The sequence below is a fragment of the Schistocerca serialis genome, chromosome 9, assembly GCF_023864345.2.
Source record: "Schistocerca serialis cubense isolate TAMUIC-IGC-003099 chromosome 9, iqSchSeri2.2, whole genome shotgun sequence".
Lineage (NCBI taxonomy): Eukaryota > Metazoa > Arthropoda > Insecta > Orthoptera > Acrididae > Schistocerca > Schistocerca serialis.
Genome location: NC_064646.1, coordinates 379,072,731 through 379,096,847, shown reverse-complemented (window position 1 = coordinate 379,096,847; position 24,117 = coordinate 379,072,731). Strand labels below are relative to the sequence as shown.

At 41.7% G+C, this 24,117-nt stretch overlaps 2 non-coding genes across 2 annotated transcripts; both read right to left on the bottom strand.

Annotated features, from left to right (window-relative positions):
- Nucleotides 1–11,887: 11,887 nt before the first annotated feature.
- On the bottom strand, nucleotides 11,888–11,962 carry Trnal-caa (transfer RNA leucine (anticodon CAA)). The gene has a single exon. It is a non-coding gene; the product is annotated as a tRNA-Leu (tRNA).
- A 225-nt stretch (nucleotides 11,963–12,187) lies between these two features.
- On the bottom strand, nucleotides 12,188–12,262 carry Trnas-cga (transfer RNA serine (anticodon CGA)). Its single transcript has one exon. It is a non-coding gene; the product is annotated as a tRNA-Ser (tRNA).
- Nucleotides 12,263–24,117: the final 11,855 nt, after the last annotated feature.

Genomic DNA, 24,117 nt, shown 5'->3' with positions numbered 1-24,117 from the left:
TTACACTCAATCATAACTAGTATGAGAATATGAGGAATTGTTACATGTGTTAAGAAAGAACATTAGTTCAAAAACATTGAGACAAGTAGATTTTGTAGTGATCAGCACACAGAAGTATGTGCTTGTGAACTGATACTGGAAAATAGTTCACTTTTAATTGTAACTGAATATAGATCCTCGATGGGAAATTTTGAACTTTTTATGAGGAATCTGAATTCTTACTATACTATCTGTCGGACAGCAGCAAGCATTTAATAGGCTTTTTGATCCAATAATGTCTCAGTAATCAATTTTCCGACACAGGTGGATGAAGACAGTAGTACGCTCCTTGATTATGTTTTCTTTAGTGAAATTCAGCACACAGAAAAGAACTGTTTAACCAGTAACAAATGCTATCTCTGATTATGATGCACAGTTAGTTAGGATAAATAAGATGGTACCTTACAGTATACATAATTTTCAGTAGAAATCAGTTAGAATAATTAATGACTCCAGAACAAACGTTATGAACAGTAGTTTACAAGAGATGACATGGGATGAAATTTATAATGAACCAAATACAAACATAAAAATTAAGCTATTCTATGATAAATTCATACCACGAAAATAGCTTTCTGCATAAGCTCATACAGAAGGACACAAACATTCATGTAAAAAACCATATATATCTAGTGAAAGGGGAAAGAAAATTTATCCGTTAGTAAAAAAGTAGCAGAGATCCTACAGTAGTTGCACTCTATAAAAACTACTCAAAATGACTAAGGAAAGCTATTAAGAGATCAAGGAACAAGCACATAATGTTAGAAATCAGTAATTCCGGCAACAGAATTAAGGCTCTGTGGAATGTCGTCAAACTATAGGCAGGACACCCAGCCACAGACCAGGATAATACCAGTATTGAAGTGAATGGAACGGCTATAAATGATGAATCACATATATTAAATACATTGAATAATCATTTCTTAAATATGGTAGAAAGTATAGGGTCAAACAGCTCAAGAGAAAAATCACAGCACTATGTTGAAAAAGCAAAACATATAAAATTCAATTACGTGAATGTATCACCAACTTCTCCTTCTGAAATTAAGAAAATTATATATTCTCTGAAAAACAAAAGCTCATGTGGTTTTCATAGTGTTTCCAATAAAGTACTAAAGATATGTTCCCATACTGATGAGAATTTAAACTGGAAAAAGCACATTTTGGAACTTAAAAAAAAGCTTAGTTCGGCCACATTTGCACTTGCGGGGAGACACATTAGTAAGGTTCTATTTTGTATATTTTCATTCAATAATGTCCTAAGGAATAATTTTCTGGGGTAGCTCATTTACAGGAAAGGAAAAGTCTTCACTGCTCAGAAGCGTGCTGTAAGAATAGTATGTAGTCCTCACTCACTATCATCTTGTAGCCATATGTTTAAGGAGTTGGGCATTCTGATTACGGCTTCACAGTATATTTATTCCCTCGTGAATTTTATCGCAAATAATCCACTGCACTTCAGAAGGAAGAGTTATGTACATAATTGCAGTACCAGAAAGAAAAATGGGATTCATTACTCCACACTGAGGCTGCCTTTGGCGAAAAAATGAGTACACAATGCTGCAACGAAAATTTTGGGCAACTGACCCAGTGATACAAAATGTCAGACGGAGGGAAAAGTAAAAGTTGAAAACAAACTCAAAAAGTTTCTCCTTCACAGATCTTTCTATTATGTTGAAGAATTTCGATTACTATAATACGTAAAAGGTGGTGGGTACGAGTTATTAAATTACGTCTGTATATTAAAAAAAGCCTCATGTTCAGCATTTAGCCATAGTTACAAATTAATTTGCAACGTAATGAAAAATGAGTCGTTCCATATCATTATGATTTATGGTGCAAATGATCCATGGAACACGAAACTAACTTACTTCCAATCGTTGGCGCTTTTCAGTGGCTGTTCCCAGATCGTCTCTATTATTCCGAGTTCTAACCTCGGTTAGCTTACCATTTTCCGTGGCGATAACTGGAAACATCTCAAGATGCGTCACTACACCGTCACGGTTGGCGTGTATCTTTTGTACGTTTGTGTCGGCTGAGTAATGTTACAGATCTGAATATATATATATATATATAAACTTAAACATTAGTGTCATGCAATATTTTGTGTAATGTAATATCTTGTACTGACATCTTTTATTAACCTGACACGTTCCACATCATTACGAAGTGTCGTATTCATGATCTATGGAACAAGTATTAATCTAATCTAATCTAATCTAACCCTTACAGAGTGAGCACACTGGATTCGTATTTGCAAGGAAAGCCATTCAGATCACCGTCCGGCCATCCAGATTATCGTTTTCTGTCGTTTTCCTAAGACGTTCATGCAAATTTTTTTATACGAAATCCTACATTTCTTAGGATTTACATCGAATGGGTGATCAAAAATTAACTTTCAATTTCATTGAAAGTTCAGGTCATTGCCCTCTTTAAGCTAAATTTCGCTTCGTTCAGCTGTTGTTTGCTAAGTCTGAGTTTGTTGAAAATTTTGATGTTCACTTTGCGTTAGTAGCAACTTTGCAACATGTATTGAACCACGGCTATTCTTCCCCATTCCTCAACACTCTACGCACATCTTTCACACGAGTGCTCGTACGTCTTTCTATTTATGACAATCCAACAGTAAATACGGATTTATGTTAATGTAAAATCTTTGTATAACCAGTATGGGATTTAATACTAGTAAAATATTGTTTTAAAATTAAGGCAATCATTTCTAAAATTGAAAATATAAGCAAATTCACCTATTCTTGTCAAACTTAAAAGTCTTCTTATATATACTGTAATTTTGGTCCGATGTTACAAAGTGTTCTGTTGGAAGAGCATCTTTTGTAATTGAAAGGACTTCTTCCATAACAGTGGCTGAACTAGAAAGGTACTTAGAACACTAGATAAAATGGAATTCATATTGATTTATCTTTTATTTGCTGTCGTCCGTTTGCTAGCGGAGTGGTCAGTCATCCGACTGGTCTGATGCGGCACAACACGAACTCTACTCCCGTGGCAACCTTATCGTCTCAGAGTTGCACTTCCACCCTGCATCTTCAATTACTTGTTGGATGTATTCCGATCTCTGTCCACCTCTAATGTTTATACCCTCTACAACTCCGTCTAGTACTACAGAAGTTATTCTCTGATGTCTTAACAGATGTTTAATCGTCCACCACCTTTTTCCTGTCAGTGTTTTCCACACATTCCTTTCCTTGCTGATTCTTCGGAGAACCTCCACATCTCAAATGATTCGATTTTCTTCTGTTTCAGTTTGCCACAATTCATATTTCACTACCATACAATGCTTTGTTCCAAACAGACATTCCCGGAAATGTCTTTCTCCAGTTCAGGCCTATGCTTGACCCTAGTTGAGTTCTCTTGGCGGGGAATGTCCTTTTTGCCAGTGCTAGTCTTCATCTTATTTCGTCCATTGTCCGTCTATTATGCGTTATTTTGCTGCCTAGGTAACAGAATTTCTTAACGTCGTCTACTTTCTGAGCCCAATTCCGTTAAGTTTGTCGCTGTTCTCATTTCTGCTACTTCTCATTACTTACCCCTTTCTTCGGTTTACTCTGAATCCATATTCTGTATTCATTAGGGTTAATTTAGTTTAAGAGATCATGTAATACTTTTTCATTTTCAGTGAGGATAGCACTGCCATCAACGAATCTTATCATAGATATCCTTTCTCCTTGAATTTCAGTTCCACTTTTGAACCTTTGTATTATTTCAATTACTACTTCTTGAATGAAGCAGCGGAAGACTACAGCCCTTTCTATATCCTTTTTAATCTGAATACTTCGTTCTTGGTCTTCCAGTCTTATTGTACCTTCTTGTTTCTTGTACACGTCGTGTATTACCAGTCTTTCCCTAAGCTTACTTCTATTTTTCTCAGAATTTCGAACAGCTTGCACCATTTGACACTGTCCAACGCTTTTTCCCGGTCGACAAATTCTATGAATGTGTCTTGAATTTTCTTCAAGTCTTGCTTCCATTATCAACCGCAACGTCAGAACTGCCTCGGGTGTGGTTGCAAGAACTGATAAACTGAATAAACTGATTGTGCGGCAATCATCAGACGTGTTGGCCCTTGCTACCTTGAGAATTGTGTGGATGATAGTTTTTCTAGAAGTCCAGTCTCATACGTTCTACACACCAACGTGAATAGTCGGTTTGTTGCCATTCCGCCCTCCCTCCCCAAGGATTTTAGAAATTCCAATGATGTATTATTGATTCCTTCTGCCTTATTCGCCCATAGCTCTTCTAAATTATAATTATAATACTGGATCCCCTATCGCTTCCATGTATACTCCTGTTTCTTCTTCCATCACCTCATCAGATAAGTCTTTCCCGTCATGGAGGCCTCTAATGTGTTCTTTCCACCTATCCGATTTCTCCTGTGCGTTCAGTAGTAGAGTTCCCATTTGACTCTTAATGTTACCGCCCCTGCTTTTAATTCCACCAAAGTTTTTTTGAAATTGCTATATGTTTAGTCATTCCTTCCGACAAGCATATTTGTTTCGACTTCTTCACATTTTTCATGCAGCCATTTCGTCCTAGCGTCTCTGCACTTATTATTTATTTCATGTGTAAGTAACTTGTATTTCTGTATTCCTTAATTTCTGTGGGCATTTCTGTACTTTCGTCGGTCGTGTGCGGAACACTGAAGCGCCAAAGAAACTGGTATAGGCATGTGTATTCAAATAAAGAGATATGAAACAGTCAGAATACAGCTCTGCCGTCGGCAACGCCTGAATTAGACAACAAATGTCTGGCGCAGCTGTTAGATCGGTTACTGCTGCTACAATGGCAAGTTATCAAGATCTAAATGAGGTTGAACGTGGTGTTACAGTTGGCGCACGAGCGATGGGACACAGCACCTTTGACGCAGCGATGAAGTGGGGATTTTCCCGTACGACCATTTCATGAGTGTACGGTCAATGTCAGGAATCCACTAATACATTAAACCTCCGACATTGCTGCGGCCGGAGAAAGATCCTACAAGAATGGGACCAACGACGACTGAAGGGAATTGTTCAAGGTGACAGAGGTGCAACCTTTCCGCAAACTGCTGCGGATTTCAATACTGGGCCATCAACAAGTGTCAGCGTGCGAACCGTTCAACGAGCCATCATCGATATGGGCTTTCGGAGCTGAAGGCCCACTCGTGTACCTTTGATGACTTCACGACACAAAGCATTACGCCTCGCCTGGGCCCGTCAACACCGACATTTGACTGTTGATGACTGGAAACGTGTTGCCTGCCAAGACGAGTCTCGTTTCAAATTGTACCGAGCGGATGAACGTGTGCGGGTATGGGAACGACATCATCAATCCAAGGACCCTGCATGTCAGCAGGGGACTTTTCAAGCTGGTGGAGGCTCTGTAACGGTGTGGGGCGTGTGCAGTTGGAGTGATATGGGACCCCTGATGGGTCTAGATACGAATCTGACAGGTGACACGTATGTAAGGTGACACGTACGTAAGCATCCTGTCTGATCACTTGCATACAATCGCGTCCGTTGTGCACTCTGACGGACTTAGCCAGTTCCAGCAATGTGACACCACACACGTCCAGAATTACTACAGAGTGGCTCCAGGAACACTCTTCTGAGTTTAAACACTTCCCCTGGCCACCAAACTCCCTAGACATGAACATTATTGAGCGTATTTTGGATGCCTTGCAACGCGCTGTTCAGAAGAGATCTCCACCCCATCGTACTCTTACGGACTTATGGACAGATCTGCAGGATTCATGGTTTCAGTCCCGCCCCCCCCCCCCCCCCAAGCACTATTTCAGACATTAGTCGAGTAGATGCCATGTCGCTGAGTGCTCGCGGGGCCATACACGATATTGGGCAGGTGTAATTGTTTCTTTGGCTTCTCAGTGTGTTTCTTCTGTTACCCATCGCTATTTGTCTGTTAACTTCCTTGTACCTACATTTTTCTTTACGATTTTTTTTTTGAGGTCAGCCTCAGAGAACTTCAAGCGTATCCCTTCGTTCCTTGCTGCTTTAGTATCTAACTTACTTGTGCATGGATTCTTCCTGACTTTTCTCTTTAAATTCAGCCCACTCTTCATCATTACTAAATTGTGATCTGAGTCTGTACTAGCTTCTGGCTGTGCCTTACAATTCAGTATCTGAGTTTGGATTCTCAGCCTGACCATTATGTAATCTAACGGGAATATTCCCGTATCTCCCGGTCTTTTTCCAAATATACACTCCTGGAAATTGAAATAAGAACACCGTGAATTCATTGTCCCAGGAAGGGGAAACTTTATTGACACATTCCTGGGGTCAGATACATCACATGATCACACTGACAGAACCACAGGCACATAGACACAGGCAACAGAGCATGCACAATGTCGGCACTAGTACAGTGTATATCCACCTTTCGCAGCAATGCAGGCTGCTATTCTCCCATGGAGACGATCGTAGAGATGCTGGATGTAGTCCTGTGGAACTGCTTGCCATGCCATTTCCACCTGGCGCCTCAGTTGGACCAGCGTTCGTGCTGGACGTGCAGACCGCGTGAGACGACGCTTCATCCAGTCCCAAACATGCTCAATGGGGGACAGATCCGGAGATCTTGCTGGCCAGGGTAGTTGACTTACACCTTCTAGAGCACGTTGGGTGGCACAGGATACATGCGGACGTGCATTGTCCTATGTGAACAGCAAGTTCCCTTGCCGGTCTAGGAATGGTAGAACGATGGGTTCGATGACGGTTTGGATGTACCGTGCACTATTCAGTGTCCCCTCGACGATCACCAGTGGTGTATGGCCAGTGTAGGAGATCGCTCCCCACACCATGATGCCGGGTGTTGGCCCTGTGTGCCTCGGTCGTATGCAGTCCTGATTGTGGCGCTCACCTGCACGGCGCCAAACACGCATACGACCATCATTGGCACCAAGGCAGAAGCGACTCTCATCGCTGAAGACGACACGTCTCCATTCGTCCCTCCATTCACGCCTGTCGCGACACCACTGGAGGCGGGCTGCACGATGTTGGGGCGTGAGCGGAAGACGGCCTAACGGTGTGCGGGACCGTAGCCCAGCTTCATGGAGACGGTTGCGAATGGTCCTCGCCGATACCCCAGGAGCAACAGTGTCCCTAATTTGCTGGGAAGTGGCGGTGCGGTCCCCTGCGGCACTGCGTAGGATCCTACGGTCTTGGCGTGCATCCGTGCGTCGCTGCGGTCCGGTCCCAGGTCGACGGGCACGTGCACCTTCCGCCGACCACTGGCGACAACATCGATGTACTGTGGAGACCTCACGCCCCACGTGTTGAGCAATTCGGCGGTACGTCCACCCGGCCTCCCGCATGCCCGCTATACGCCCTCGCTCAAAGTCCGTCAACTGCACATACGGTTCACGTCCACGCTGTCGCGGCATGCTACCAGTGTTAAAGACTGCGATGGAGCTCCGTATGCCACGGCAAACTGGCTGACACTGACGGCGGCGGTGCACAAATGCTGCGCAGCTAGCGCCATTCGACGGCCAACACCGCGGTTCCTGGTGTGTCCGCTGTGCCGTGCGTGTGATCATTGCTTGTACAGCCCTCTCGCAGTGTCCGGAGCAAGTAAGGTGGGTCTGACACACCGGTGTCAATGTGTTTTTTTTTTCCATTTCCAGGAGTTTAACCGCGGGACTGCTACGGTCGCAGGTTCGAATCCTGCCTCGGGCATGGGTGTGTGTTATGTCCTTAGGTTAGTTAGGTTTAAGTAGTTCTAAGTTCTAGGGGACTTATGACCTAAGATGTTGAGTCCCATAGTGCTCAGAGCCATTTGAACCATTTTTGAACCAGGAGTGTATATCTTCCTCTTGTGATTCTTCAACAGAGTGTTCTGTATTACTAGATGAAATTTATGGCGGAACATAATTAGTGTTCCTGCTCTCTCATTCTTATTACCAAGCTCATATTCTCCCATAACCATTTCTTGTGCATCTTCCCTTTCAACCCCCTGAAGTCTAGATTTTTATCTCCCGTTACGTACTGGATTACCCGTTCAGTACCTTCATATTCTTTCTCCATCGCTTCACCTTCTGCTTGCGACGTCGCATGTATGGCTGAACTATTGTTGTCGATTCTGATAAGAACAGCTCTATTGCTGAACTGTTTACAGCAACACACTCCCCTACCTTCCTATTCATAACGAATTCTACTCCCATTATACCATTTTCTGCTGCTGTTGATAGTACCCTATACTCATCTGCTCAAAAATCCTTGTTGTCTTTCTATTTCACTTCACTGACCCCCATTACATATAGATCAAGCCTTAGCACTTGCCTTTTCAGATTGTCTAGCTCCTCTACCACGTTTAAACTCAGTGACAGACCACATGTCCTGTAGATACCGTTGTGTCTTTAAGACAGTGATTTCCATAGCTTTCTGCATCCTCATGCCATTGATCATTGCTGATTCTTCCGCCTTTTAGGGGCAGCTTCCCATCCCATGAGCAAGAGAGCGCCCTGAACGTCTGTCCACTTCTCTGCCCTCTTTCTTTTGCCGGAAGTTTTAGGCCACGATTGTTGCTGATTTTTATTCGAAATTTAAGCAGTGGAAAGTTAGAATCCGGAACTTTTTTTTATTGGCAAAAGATGGTACACCTAGACCATGGGGGTTCCTACGTATTAATGTACTGTATAGTTAAATTCGAAAACCAGCGATATTGTGTTACATGGCCAAACGGCAGATTTCTTCAGCCAAAAGTTCTGTGGCGGTCGATAATATGTGGGAGAATATCCATATCTAGTCGGAAAGACCCATTGCGCTTTATTCTTTAGTTTTCTAATTGTGGTGCGCGAGTCACTGTCCTGTTAGAGCGGAGGTCAGAGAAGAGACGCTAATGACACGGCGCTCGGCGGGCGTTTCTTTGTTGCTGGTCTCTCATCAAAGAGGCAGGGGGACTCTGCTCAAGTTTTATTTTCGTTTTTCTCCCAAATGAATGTCCTTTTCCGCTTCGTTGTTCTCTTCCCAGATGTCTGCAGAAGTTACGCAGACCAATTCCTTTTCTGTCCTTTTTTCCATTTATATGGAAGGCGGTGTTGAGGAGAGCAGTTTTTGTAATGATAAAGGGCTCCAACTTAGGCCGCCAGAATTTTGTATTATACCGCAAACGATATGAATGACGGTAGGGAGGTTTACAATTAACCCCCCCACTTTTCGTATCCGATATAAGCTACGGATGAATGACATGTTCAGAGGAAAATACGGCGCTACCGACATAAATGAACACACTTTTACGCTATGGTCTATGACTGATCTGCTACGAAAAACATTGGGCCGTGCTTTATCTTAGAGCTCACCAAAGACACACACACACACACACACACACACACACACAGAGAGAGAGAGAGAGAGAGAGAGAGACAGAGAGAAAGAGACTTGTTAGAAGACATTTTTCCTACTTACAGGGGGTATGACACTATCTTCTCACAAACAACCGACATTCAGATGCGATTTACGAATCTACATCTACACTCTGCAAATCACATTTAAGTGCCTGGCAGAGGGTTCATCGAACCAGCTGCACAATTCTCTATTATTCCAATCTCGTATAGCGCGCGCCGAAAGAACGAACACCTATATCTTTCCGTACGAGCTCTATTTCCCTTATTTTATCGTGGTGATCGTTCCTCCCTATGTAAGTCGGTGTCAACAAAATATTTTCGCATTCGGAGGAGAAAGTTCGTGATTGGAATTTCGTGAGAACTTTCCGTCGCAACGAAAAACGCCTTTCTTTTAACGATGTCCCGCTCAAATCTTGTATCATTTCCGTGACACTCTCTCCCATATTTTCGCGATAATACAAAACGAGCTGCCTTTCATTGAACTTTTTCGATGTTCTCTGTCAGTGCTATCTGGTAAGGATCCCACACCACGCAGCAATAATCTAAAAGAGGACGGACAAGCGTAGTGTAGGTAGTCTCCTTAGTAGGCCTGTTAAATTTTCTAAGTGTCCTGCCAATAAAACGCAGTCTTTGGTTAGCCTTCCCCACAATATTATCTATGTGTTCCTTCCAATATAAGTTGTTCGGAATTGTAATACCTATGTATTTAGTTGAATTTGCGGCTTTTAGATTAGACTGATTTATTGTGTAACCGAACGAGTTCCTTTTTGCACTCATGTGGATGACCTCACACTTTCCGTTATTTAGGGTCAACTGCCACTTTTCGCACCATTCAGATGTCTCTTCTAAATAATTTTGAAGTTTGTTTTGACCTTCTGATGACTTTGTTAGTCGATAAACGACAGCGTCATCTGCAAACGATTCGTGGGTATGTGGATATGATCCTGAAACCAAAGTGCAGTCTTCGCAGTAGAAGACTCCAGGTTCACCACGACCGAAAAAGCACGGCAAAGTCAGTAGAAGCTGATTTTTTTCGATTCTACCAGTATCGTGCATCTTGAATGTACCCCTGAATGACTGACAATTAACTAGGAATGCTACAAATGTGTCCTTGAGCGTTTGTGCGAAAAGGTGCGGAAGAAAAGACCTGAATTGTGGAAAGACAGGAGTTGGGTGCTACACTATGACAATGCTCCGGCTCATCGTGCCTTCTCCATCATTGAATTTTTGATCAAATTCAAACTTCCTGTGCTTCCACAACCGCCATATTCCCCTGATTTGGTCCCTGTCGATTTCTACCTGTTTCCTAAACTGAAATTTTTACTGAAAGGGAAGCGATTTGACTCGATTGAAGACATCCAGGCAAATAAAGGAAGCGTCCTTAACACACTTCAGGAAAAAATTTCCAGGAATATTTCCAAAAGTGGAAACACCTTTGGAGTTGGTGTGTTCAGTCAGAAGGGGACTATTTTGAAGGAGACGCATCACAGTAGCATATAAGTACCACCATTGTTCAATTACATGCCCATTCTTAAAACTTTCCAATCACACCTCGTATATTCGGGTCACTGTTTTATTCGCGACAATGTCGCAGCTTGTGAAACGTTTTCAGTGCTTTTAAAAATGCTACTCGGCGATACCAAATGGTCCATACCCAGGGGATGGGGTGGGAGGCGGCTATCAAATTTTAAAAAGCAACATCGCATTTTTATTGTAAATTCGGTTTCTATGGGAAAAATAGGTAACTATTGTATCTTTTGTCGTTCGTATCTTTTGTTGATGCGCGATAGATTTGTTCAGTAATTTTGAAAAAAGCTTGTATGAGGTGTGTCCTCTGACCCCTCATCAACGAGATGCTTGTTTATAAGAATTATTTCACAGTAAGTGCTCAAAAATATCGCTGCCCACTTCGATGCACTTTCGATTCGATACAGCTGAGAAGTGTTTCCGATGTAATTTATTGACATGCGTTGTTAATCCTGAATCATGTGCACGCTGTGAGTTCAAGTCAAATAATGCGTGAACGAATGTTTCAGAAGAGCTGCACGGAAAAATCTGCAAAACAACGAGTCGTTTGGCATCCATGCGTGATTTTATGTTTTTGATCCAATGTCTTTTTCTCTAGATTATAGCATCTTCGAACTCAGTTGTATTTGTCGATTACAGAGCTGCGAAAAGATAAAAGTGTTACATACAAAAGTAGTTTTTCTTGTGGAATCAGATTCTACAATGATAATGGGAAGTTCTATTTAAGATTTCAAAGTGTCCCCCCATCTCACCCCCTGCGAGGCGGGAAGGGTTCCAACATTTTTAAAAATATTGAAGACATAATTTTCCGTTTTTTCATTCGATACGTAGTGTTTGAGATACTTCGTAGTCTCAAGATAAAAATACTCATCCTGTGTACACACGATGTAGATGGCATTATCCAACCTACATTGTGTGGTTGCGCTGAAATACTAACTGGTTTGAAACTTCCTGGCAGATTAAAACTGTGTGCCCGACCGAGACTCGAACTCGGGACCTTTGCCTTTTGCGGGCAAGTGCTCTACCAACTGAGCTACCGAAGCACGACTCACGGCCGGTACCCACAGCTTTACTTCTGCCAGTACCTCGTCTCCTACCTTCCAAACTTTACAGAAGCTCTCCTGCGAACCTTGCAGAACTAGCACTCCTGAAAAAAGGATATTGCGGAGACATGGCTTAGCCACAGCCTGGGGGATGTTTCCAGAATGAGATTTTCACTCTGCAGCGGAGTGTGCGCTGATATGAAACTTCCTGGCAGATTAAAACTGTGTGCCCGACCGAGACTCGAACTCGGGACCTTTGCCTTTCGCGGGCAAGTGCTCTACCAACTGAGCTATCGAAGCACGACTCACGGCCGGTACCCTCAGCTTTACTTCTGCCAGTACCTCGTCTCCTACCTTCCAAACTTTACAGAAGCTCTCCTGGTTGCTTTTCCAAGCATATGACATGCTTAGTGCTAGTTCGACTTTCGTTGCATGCTGCTTCAATTTTTCTCGCTATGCCACGGTCAAGGAAAGCAGTAAAGATATGAAAACAGTGATAGCTGTCGGGCACTGAAACAGTGCTTAGCCCTCCTTACTCCTCAGATTTGTAAATAAAACGCGAGCTCTGCTCGCATTTACTTTCGGCACTGCAGTCAGAGATGTACCCCCGCCCCCGCCCCCCCCTCCACCCTCCCGTCTCTTCCATAGGCCTACTACAAATGAGTTATAAACAGCGACATAAAGACGAGAAAATGAGTGATGGGTAGAAGATGTTTTGAACAGTTTCTTTCGTGTGTGAGGTAACTAGAGGGCGCACTGTCAGTACGTGGGAAGGTGATCTACTGATCACTTGTATTGCAGAAGCAGCGGACACTAGGGTGGAAATCAATCCCTACATACTCACAGTTACGTAATAAATGGTAACTAACGTTCTTAAAAAGCATTATTTAGTGTTTCTCTACAAATGGTGTCACTCTCAATTACGAAAGGGACAACATATTCAGTTCTGTACACCTAGAGGTACTACACCAACGATAAACGTAACACACTCGGAGGAAATACATAAAAATAATAAATAACCCACTACAGCCCATGAAGTACATAACTGTAATACTAGAAGAGAAAAGTGACATTCATTATTCTACACTGATACTGTCATTAATACAAAAGGACTTCAGAATGTTGCGATCAAAATATTTGCTCACTTACCACATAAAATGTCTGACAGGCAGCAAAGTTAAAATTGAAAAACCCAATGAAAAAATTTGTCCTTGATAACTCTGTAGAACGATTCCAATTTTTGTAGTGTGTAAGAGATAGTGTGCAGGAATTACTAATTCACGCCTGTATTTAAGAAAAACATTTGTAAGTGGTCAGAATCGAGTCATATTTACATACAAATGTGTAATATAAATGTAGAGTGAATCGTTCTATATCATTACTATTAATGTACAAATGATCCACAGAAGATAAACTAACGAAGTTGCAGCTGAAGTAGAATGAAGGCTTTCACGATCGGATGACAAAGCTGCTGATAAACCTTTCGAGATGTGAGGTTGTGGTCCAAGAAACTCTTCTGTTCCTGGCGTTTCGCCCAGGAGTGCGCTGGACATCCTCAGAGTCGTTCTTCTGCTGAGTCTTGCGACTGACCAGTCGGTCGTCCGAGAGCTACTCTAGAAAAGGGGGCGTGGTCGAAGTAACACGCGATGAGCAGAGATAATCCTTGTCAAAGATAAAACTTAACTATCGATCGTCGTATTGTTAAAGATTGTCTAGCGATTCTGCAGCTACTGCCCATATGTCGCTAAGGTTCACTGCCTCCTCTTTCCTATTAAAATTATCCTGATACTTATAAATTTCAATGGCTTCTCTACATAGTCGTGGATAATATCATTAAAAGTCTTGTCGATAGAGCCGAACGGATATGCACATCAGAACTCCTGGACGCTGAAATAAAACATCTGAAGCAGGCCTTCGAGGAAAATGGCTACTCAGGGAAAGATGTAAAGAGAATTTTGAGACCAAGGAACAGAAGACCGAAGGACAAGGATGAGCCACAACGTCGAAAAAATACAGCTTCCCTCCCTTTATTAAAAAAGTAACGGATCAAATAGGTAAGATTTTACAGACAAGTACTCCGATTTGTGAAGGATAAACGCCCTCCTCTGTCTACGTGTGGTGAATACAAAACTCCGGGTACTTGTGGTAAAGTTTATATCTGAACTACCAAAAGGAGCGTAAATACACGGCTAACAGAGCACAAAAGTCTCTGCAGACTAGAAAAATAGAGAAATCAGCTCTAGCAGAGCATGCTCTTCAGTCAGGAAACCACGAAGTGAAGTTTTCTGAAACAGAAATTTTATCTAAAACGTTAAATTACTATCCACGACTATGTAGAGAAGCCATTGAAATTTATATGCATCAGGATAATTTTAATAGGAAAGTGAAGGCAATGAAACTTAGCTACATATGGACAATAGCTCAGCAGAATCGCTAGACATTGTTATTTTTGACAAGACGACAATCTATTGCTAAGTTTTATCTTTGACAAGTATTATCTCTGCTCATCACGTGTTACTTCGACCACGCCCTCTTTTCCACAGCATATATGTCGCTCTCTGACGTCCGACCGGTCAGTCGGCAAGACTCAGCGGAGAAGCGCCTTTGAGGATGTCCAACGCAGTCCTGGACGAAACGTCAGGAACAGAAGAGTTTCTTGGACCACGACCTCACACCCCGAAAGGTTTACCAGCAGCAGCTGAAATATCAGCGATAACTGCGAAAACATAAATAAGAAGACATCAAGAGGAGAGCGAAGAACGTCTCTATGCTCGCGAAAAAGCTGGAAGCCATAAAGCAACTATCAAGGACCAAGATTAAACCATGTTAGACGGTAATGTCGAGAATTCATTCGAATCAGCTACTGAAGTGGGCATAAATCTAGATCTGCTAGTGGGTGCAATAATTGTCTATCCACTTATTCATGCTCCTGGTTTCAATCCATGGAAAGCTGACAGAAAACAAGCAATTACATCTTGCAATCAAGATGCAGCAATATAGTTTTGTCTCCAGTACCTTCCAGCTGGCATAGCCCTCTAAAACGTGGTGCGATGAACGCACGGAAAAGATTTTAATACGGACGAGGATAGCAGATTCGTTACATGGTGATCCGAAAACATTCGTTACTCTCCGGAGCACAGTGTTACCACAGCACGATGAAGTGGAAAAAGTTTCACTTATTGGGGTTGGATGACTGCTGCTGGAACGGGAGAAATCCTTCTAATTTAATTGAGGATGGGCTTGGAGGAAATAATGTACGCAGCAGAAGACTTGTTTATCATACACACTGCACAAGATAACAACACCATGCACACGTCGTAACCAACCAAAAATTTACTGAACGAACACCAAGTACCGTCAATGAAACTGACCACACAGTTTCCAGGTCGAAACAAATCAAGACATATATTAACGTTATACTTATATGGTGTCTGTTCTTTCGGACATAGTGTGTGGACATACAATTTGAGAATGTGGGTCTCCCTGCAGTCGCGCTATCCTCTGTGCCCTCTGTGTCTCAGATGAATAGAGCTTCTGCCATGTTAGCAGGAGATCCCGGGTTCGAGTCCCAGTCAGGGCTCACATTTTCACCTGTCCCCGTCAGCAGCTGAAGGTATTAATACAATTCTAATTTCGTTATTTTAACGTTGGCGTTCAAGTCTGAACCGTATCAGGAACGACCTAGAAATACTCCTTAGAGCCCTGTTTTTAAGACGAGGGAGAGGGTCAGAGAACATCAGCATACTCGGTGCTCAATGGTACCCTTTTAGTGAGGTGATGGGCCACTGTGGTTGGCGGACACTGTATTAGAGGTAAAAAATACTAATTTTATTCAGATTTTATCATCTCCACAACAATCATTTTTTGTACCTAAAGAATGATGTGACTCATACACCCTTTGAGTTACAGCTGTTTTTAATGATAGGAATTCATGGTTCTCAAATAAAAAAGAAAAAATGGTGCAACTTATTTGAAAAAGTTACTTTAATATTTTTCTCACGCAGACAGGTCATTAAAATGCACCTAAAATCCTTTTTTTAAATTCTTTTTACAATCCTGTTTTTTTATAACTTTCAACAGTTAGGAAAACAATACTCACTGGACACTCAGTTTCAGTTAATAACCACAATTTTCATCTCAATATAACAAAGCCAACTATTCGAAAGTTTGCTTTATACGCTATAATAAGCACCAAGCACAAAATCATATCGACCCGTATTTTTCGTTGCAAATCATTCGAATTTTGCGCTATATTTTAAATGGGTATATCACAATTAGTACGTTCGCCGCCGTAGCTGAGTGGACAGCGCGTGGCTTGTCATGCCGGGTTGGGAGGGAGGGGGGGGGGGAGGGAGGGGGGGGTGTAGGCTCTACCCGCCGGGAGGTCCTCGCCACACGACGATAATTAGTATGACCACTTCGCCACGAAGCTGACGTATAACACTAGAAGTAAAGCAAAAATCAAATAGTTTCTGTAAAATCGTATGAGAAAGATTACAGGGTGCGAGCGCTTCGATTCTGTCGGTGCAGAGCGTCGCCAACCGGCGCATGCAAAGTGTATGTACGGTCTCAATATGCACAGGATCAGCTCGGCACGCGTCGTGCTGTAGTGCCGTGTCAGGCCACACGTGCTATACGCGTGTCAATTTGAGCGTAGCCCGGCTTTCCTGGGTATTATTAGGCCGACTTTCCCGCTTCGCTGACGCAAACTGCAATCCTCTGCTGGTAGAGGGCTCCGAATTGTAGCGTGTAACATGGCGGGCGGTCTGCAACGTAACTACGTCGGTATGTGAGAAACAGTGTGCTGTAATCGAGTTTCTTACCGCAGAAAACGTACCTCCAATCGAAATCCATAAAAGAATGAAAACTATGTACGGTGATTATTGTCTCGACGACACTAATGTGCGACACTTGGTTGTTTGTACTCGTAATGAAGGAAATGGAGGTGCTAACCTCAACATGTGCAACAGAGCTTTATCTGTTTCCAAAAACAGCACCTTTTAAGGATTGCACATTGACAATGATGAAGCATTGCAAGCGTAGATGAGATTGTGGCTCTGTCAACAAAGTCAAACATTCTACGGTGACGGTACCAACAAACTGGTCTCTCGGTGGGAGAAATGTGTTCATCGCCAATGTGACTATATTGGGAAATAAATATGTAGACATTAAATATAAAGATGTAGAATGTTAACGAAGATGTTTTCGTTAAAAAAAACTACACCAGTTAAAAAAAAATAGGGAAGCATTACTTTTCTGCACGCCCTCATACATCGACTGGGAACGAATTGAAGCTACAATAGTCTCGTTTCTCTGGCGACAATATTAGACGGACAAATACAACGGGCTCACTACAGTTAGGAAAGTTTGTTATTAGTACTCAAGGACTCTTTGATTTAGGCAGGACACTATAAAGAAAATTTAGCATAGAAAAGAATTTTCAAAAGAAAGGTATAGAAGTTTCAAAACTTGGTGTCTAAAATGACAAAAAGTAGAATGTCTAACCAATTTTTTCAAGGAAACCGAAATTAAAGAACAATAATATATAGATTTTAAACAGGGTTGCGCTTCAGCAACGATTCGTGTAGAAACTTGGTATGATTGGAAATCAGTTTCAGAAGGAAACTAGGCCTATTGAACAAATTATTACAAAGTATACTGTTACTTCGCACGCTCTCATACTTATTTATAAGTTATTCTCTTGCTGCTTGACACACGCATACGCAAATAATTCGCACTGTTTACCTGAGCTTGCTTGCTTTTTACTTGCCACATGACTTTACGCCTCCCTTCGACACCCCCCCCCCCCCTCCCCGCCTTCCCAGCCTGTCCTCCACCTCCAACCTTTTTCCTATTTCCATTAGTTTTATTATGTGTTAATTTTAGCAGTTAACCACTTTATTTGCTGAATTAGGCACTGTCTGCTCAGTGCGGCTACGTGCACATTCGTTCGCGCAGAAAGCGCCGCTTTCCATAGTTTACCTGTCGTCAGTGCCTGCACATGTTAGTCAGTCGGCTCATGTCACTGGCCTCGTAAATGTCTGCTGAAAACAATGTCGTGTGAGTTTTATTCTAAATTTTTACGAGAAAGGCCTCCGGTATTGGGCTACTACCATCAATTATGCACTTTAACTGTTGGTATTTTTGGTGACATGCACATTGTTCTAGAAAAGAGCCTTATGTCTAAAGGTGATTTTACGAGTCAGTATGCACTTGTATAAAAATTTGTAGTTATTATTTATCGAATTTGGTTCCTTCTCTGGATGACACTTGTAACTGTTTTGTAACACAACATTGTAGTGGCTATGTTGTTAAGAAGAACGATGCAATCTTGCTTCGGACATACAAGCGTGTCCGAAGGTTGACTGATTGATTGGCGATAGTGTGTAATGCTACTGTAAATATAATACTGCCATTAATCTGTATATTTTAAATTTTTTTTTTGTTCCATAATAATTTTGAAAAATTAAGCAAATACTATAACGAGAGTAAGCTTTTGTTTAGTGTAGTTTATCTATTTAAAATAACCTCTTTGACGTAGGTGAAATAAATGTATTAAAACATGTTTTGTAAATAATTATGTAATATTTCAAGTACAACTGTAATTAATTATGTCAATTTTATATGTATATGCTGTCATGCAATTGTAGATGGTTCATACTTAGGGTTTTTGTAAGCAGAAGTGTAAATTGAAAAGGTGTAGGGATCATAGGTAGAACGGAACTCCGTTCTGTGGTGGAATGGAAAAGGTGGTGGGGCGCGCGAGTGAGATTAGGCCTGCAAGTGGCTAATACAGTCGGTAGCTGCCCTGTGAGTGGTGAACATGCATTACATTGGGCAAGCATTAGAGGCCCCGAATTTACCTGCAAGACTGGGTTTTCGGCCTCGCAGTACGCAGTACGGCAATAAATTAATAACTCAGAAATTTGCAATTTTATTGTCGGCACCAAGGGGAAGACAGAGCTATGTACATCAAGAGCCGTACCTGCACAATGTTACTACACAGCACCGCCTTACGCCATCTTCGACATCAGTAACAGGCAAAGTACTTTATTTAGAAGTGTATCACAGTATAAACCATCCATCTTCAGTCAGTGGAATATAAGTGTTAAATGTACCTTTGTGTTTAACCGTGGTTTTCCTATGTCATGTACCTCAGTAGGGTCCTTACCTAAACGAATTTATTCCGAGTATCCCTATGTTTATTGAAGCTTGAATAATAGTAAATTACTGGCAAGAGTGCTGTTTTGGTAGCAAATTATGAAAATCATTATTAAATACTAAAGTTTGCACGTATCAGTTTAAGGGCCACCGCTTTGCGTGACCATGAGGATAAGTTTTCAATTGTATTTCTGAAAGTAAAGAAACATAATTGTTTAACTGCAACAATCTTAACAGTAATTGTTCGTGTTGCTTCTCCATGTCAAAGAAAGCCAGAAAAATATCGGTGTTGGTAAAACGTTAACAAATAACAGTCCTAAAGAAATGAAATTTAGTCATGTCAAATAATAGTTTTGGTCATATGAATGATAGCTACAAGATTAAGATTTTTTTGTATCCTTGTTGAAACATATGTGTGTCTTCTTTAAATAATTACTGAAGTATAGTGATAAATTCAATAAGTAACAGAAAGTGGGATTAATAGTACTTATTGCCAAGTGACCGTAGTAAATGGAAGTAGTTATTTATTCAGTATCGAAAATTGACTTCATCTTTTTGGGTAGACACTGTGCCCTATTTGGGCTGGCGGCCGTTTTATTAAGCGAAACAGTTTATTGTTATAACAGGCTTTGTCTGATAAAAGGTTTCCAAAAGTAAATATTCTCACTGCTTTTCCCCCCAAACTGTATTATTCGGAGAAAAATAGTTCGATACTTTACCATTGAGTTGAACACGGTTAAAATCTCTCTCCGAGAGTCGATTTGAATGTCAGTGTTGCTTGATTTTGTGGTAGCGTTCCTGCCGCTAATCACTACACGGTTCAGACATTCCGAATCGCGGATCTTCTGTCTTTACAGTGGTAGAACTTAAACGTTCTGGTACCGTATTGACGAGAACGCGAAAGTACCGTTGCAAGGGGACCAAACAGCGAGGTCATCGGTCCCGTCGGATTAGGGAAGGATGGGGAAGGAAGGTAGCCATGCCCTTTCAAAGGAACCATCCCGGCATTTGCCTGGAGCGATTTAGGGAAAGCACAGAAAACCTAAATCATCGTCCTCCCGAATACGAGTCCAGTGTGCTAACCACAGCGCCACCCCGCTCGGTCATGTCCGAATGGACTGGCAGTGCGGAAACTAAAGCCGTTATGAAATACATGGAATGTATTCGCAGTTGAAAATAAGGACAACCGTAAACTCTATAAGGGAATAACGACAATGGAAATTTGTGCTGGACAGGGTAAAGAATCCGGATTTTCCGCTTTACATGAGTGGGTACCTTAACCGCCTTATCTGTCTGTGTACGACTCACAGTCAGACCCAGACTTCCATATTATGATGTTCCCCCAAGTGTTAGCGGATTTCGTGACTGTGTGTTTTCGCGCAGTAGCGCTTAGACGATTTTATCGCTGAAAAAGTAAAAGAAAACACTGTGATTACAACGAAATGAATATTTCTGTAATTATATTATCTATGTAATTTAAGCGAACAAGGACTCACAACCTTTTGTTTTCTATCTTCCTGGTCAGCCATTGTCTGTTACGGTCGAAATAAGGCAATGCTTGGTCAATGTTATGTAGAGATTTTGTTATTTGTGCTCATTTTGCATAACAATACCTATTTAATTTCATTGTGTTTCTTATTACGACTAATCATACCTTTTGTCCTCAGCTTTTTTTCGTGAATTTGATAGTTAAATGTGGCTTGCTTTGTGTGCGGATGTCTGTTAGTGAATGATCGCGTATTAACGGCACCAATCAGTGTAAAACGTTTGGCTTGCATTCCGAATAGAACCTGCATCTAAAGTTTTACTTTTCACAAAACGAAGTCCGGTAGCTTTTAGGCGTAAATCACGTCCCAAAATTATGTTCGCCAACAGTCAATCCCGGTAGTAGAGAGCCTACCTAAAAAAATATGAATCATGATGGTGGTAATTAAATTCCAATTTCAATATTTACAAAATATTTTTACATGATTTTTCAAGTACGTAATTTTTCTTGATTTAATTGAAGATTCAATTAGCCAAAGATAATTTTAATTTTGCTCAGACTTACATTTGAGTTCAAATATTTTAAAAGCCAGAATAATAAAAAAATTAAAAAAAAAACAGAAATGCCACCATTAGAATATATCGTCTTTTCTGCGTCACAACCTGTATTCGCATACACATTACGTAATTCCCGTACAAGGAAGAACATTTTAATTGAAAGATGCTGCCGGTATCGGCGGATGATTACAATATGGCAGTGCTTCCACAGCAATATCATATTTATCTGCCATTACCTGGCAGAGACTTTCAATTAAAATTAAACTGGTGCTATCAGTATACGATTATGAAACAGAATATCACACTTCCTCAAAACACATAAACGCTTATATCCTATCACGTACGTCCTGTTACGGGAGGTGACAATAGGGCTACCACTAAACGCAAAAATAATAGAAGAAGCAGTAAGAAACGATGAAATGCTATCGAAATTGACATATTTCACAGAGACTAAATGGCTATTGTCTAAGAAACAACTAACACATCCTGAACTGGTGCACTGTCACTGTTTAAAGGGTTCATCGCCCTACACTCAGTAGAAGAGAAAGTGCGAGTACTCATTCTGGAAGAACTCAAATCAGAAGTATTAAAACTCTTGTACAGATGCCATTGGGGAGTATGCACTATCAAAAAATAGAAAGAAAACACTTCTGCCAGAAAGATGTAGAGAAGGCCACAGAAAACATGTTGCACAAATGGAGGAAATATCAAGCTGCTCGACTCAAGTCATGCTTTCAGTTGCCTAACGCGTCGAAGCGAAGCCTTGGCGTAGAATCCACTTGGACTATGGTGGACGTTATTAGGAAAAAATTGGACCACACTAGAACACATCTGTACTAATTTCCCATACATTGTGAGAACGAGAAGGGCAGATGCGGCGAACATAGTTCGAATACTAAGGAAGATATTTTCAGTAGCTATTGAATAACTAACAACTATTGACACACAATTTACTGTTAGAGAATTTGAAGAGTTTTGTGTGGAAAATTGAATGCAGCATCTTCGTAATACACCATTTCATCCTGAATCCAATGGTGTAACTGAAAGATTCATCATAATTTTCAAACCACTAATGAAGAAACTTAACTAAGAACACAATAAAGATGATACCCTTATGCTGTTACTCATATCCTACGGAAGAACTCCCCATAAGGAAAAGTCCCCAGCTCCATGTAAGGAAGGTAAGAACTTAAACATTGCCTAACAGCACTTCAAAAGCATGAAGTAACCGCTGAAAGAAACAAAACAATGTATTTAGAGGTGTATCAAAGGAAGGTTGTATGGTACTCAGGAACAGTAGCATGTAAACTGGGCAACATACCATACATCATAATTGTTGAAAATAGGGTGCCCATCGTAGTCATGAGGACCGTCTACGACTTTCCACTCCAGAAAGTATAAACTCTTTTCATTTTCAGATGGTGACAATGGATCTATCCTGAAGGGTAAGTAGGAGTTATGGAAATTTGTGGTATGTTCCTATGGGATGAAACCGCTGAGGTAATAGGTCCCTAGGCTTACACACTACTTACGCTAAGGACAACAGGCCTCAGAACGCGCGGCTGCCCCTGCAGCAACCAGAACCCATGGAGGTGGTGCTCAGCAGTTGCAGCGTGGAGACCAGCAGAGACACAGCCGTGAGAGTAGACGAAGAAAACGCTCCACATACTTCCACTTGGGGAGGAGCGGGGAGGTAGCATATTGCGACTGCGAGTCGCGCGGTTGCATATCTACTGCTGACCATCACACGTAGCGCGGGACAGCCTGCTCGTCAGGCGGAGTGAGACGACAAGCAGATCGAACGGCTTATTCTGCACAGGTCACCAGGATAACAGAAACTACACTGCGTAAAAGAATTAAAGGTTGATTTAATTTTCCTCCAATGCTACACTGAATTTTGAAATTTGGCTTAAAGGTGCCTGCAACCTTCCTCTGTGATGGTGCAAAAGCATGACGCTCTGCGGCGTCATCCTCGGGCTTAGCGACGCTTCAAACAGCAGTGCGTCGACACGTGCGAAAGGTGTTCAGAAGTTCACGTGACGTGTAAGGTGTGTTAATGATGTTGCATTGGCACCAAATTTCACCACAGTTGTGTCCACCTACAACGTGGACGTGCCACGCAGCTCCTCACCCATCCTTCCGCTACTCAAGCTTCGGAAGGTGCTCTTTTACACACAGTTCGCGAGTTGAACTTAGTCTTTGAATGTGGCAGTAGGCTCAGCTTAGGACTGTTTGTGCAACTATCATATGAAAATGGAATATTTGTGTTACTGCATGAATCAGTGTTTTGCATATACATATTTGTAATTATTTCCGTAGTTATGTATGCGTTCCTAACACTGTTTGTTGGGACTAGCGTCCCTGTTCGTACAGACGTAGGAGTTGTCAGTGTACAGGAGCCTCAGCAGTCACTTCGATTGGTGAAAAAGTTGAAACGTCCCCTTAGAAAACTTAGTGAATTACTGTGCTGATAAACCTCTTACGTTATTTGATTTTCAGACAGCTGAGCAGAACTGAACATACTCAGACATTTCGCTCTTTACCTATTCTGATCAACACTAAACAGACACACAATATTATTAGCGCAACGCAATCTGACTTTCAATAATCCCTGCAAAAGAATGGCTGTGACTAACAATAACCTATACCTTTCATGAATCACTTACCTCACAAAAATCTTCGTTACTCGAACTACTGCAATACAGCGAGCGCCAATACTGCCAGCTAAATAAAAGATTCTAACTACTGAAGGCAGTAACTACTGATAGGCATAGTTAGCAAATGAAAGATTTTGATAGAGAACAAACAATGTATTTACCTTATATATATCAGTTCATGATATACAGTATTACATATTTACTCTTTCTGGCGGACACACGTCCAGATCGTCCGCTCTTAAAATTCTGCCATCTCTCTCCCCACATCCACCACTGCTGGCGGCTCACCTCCAGC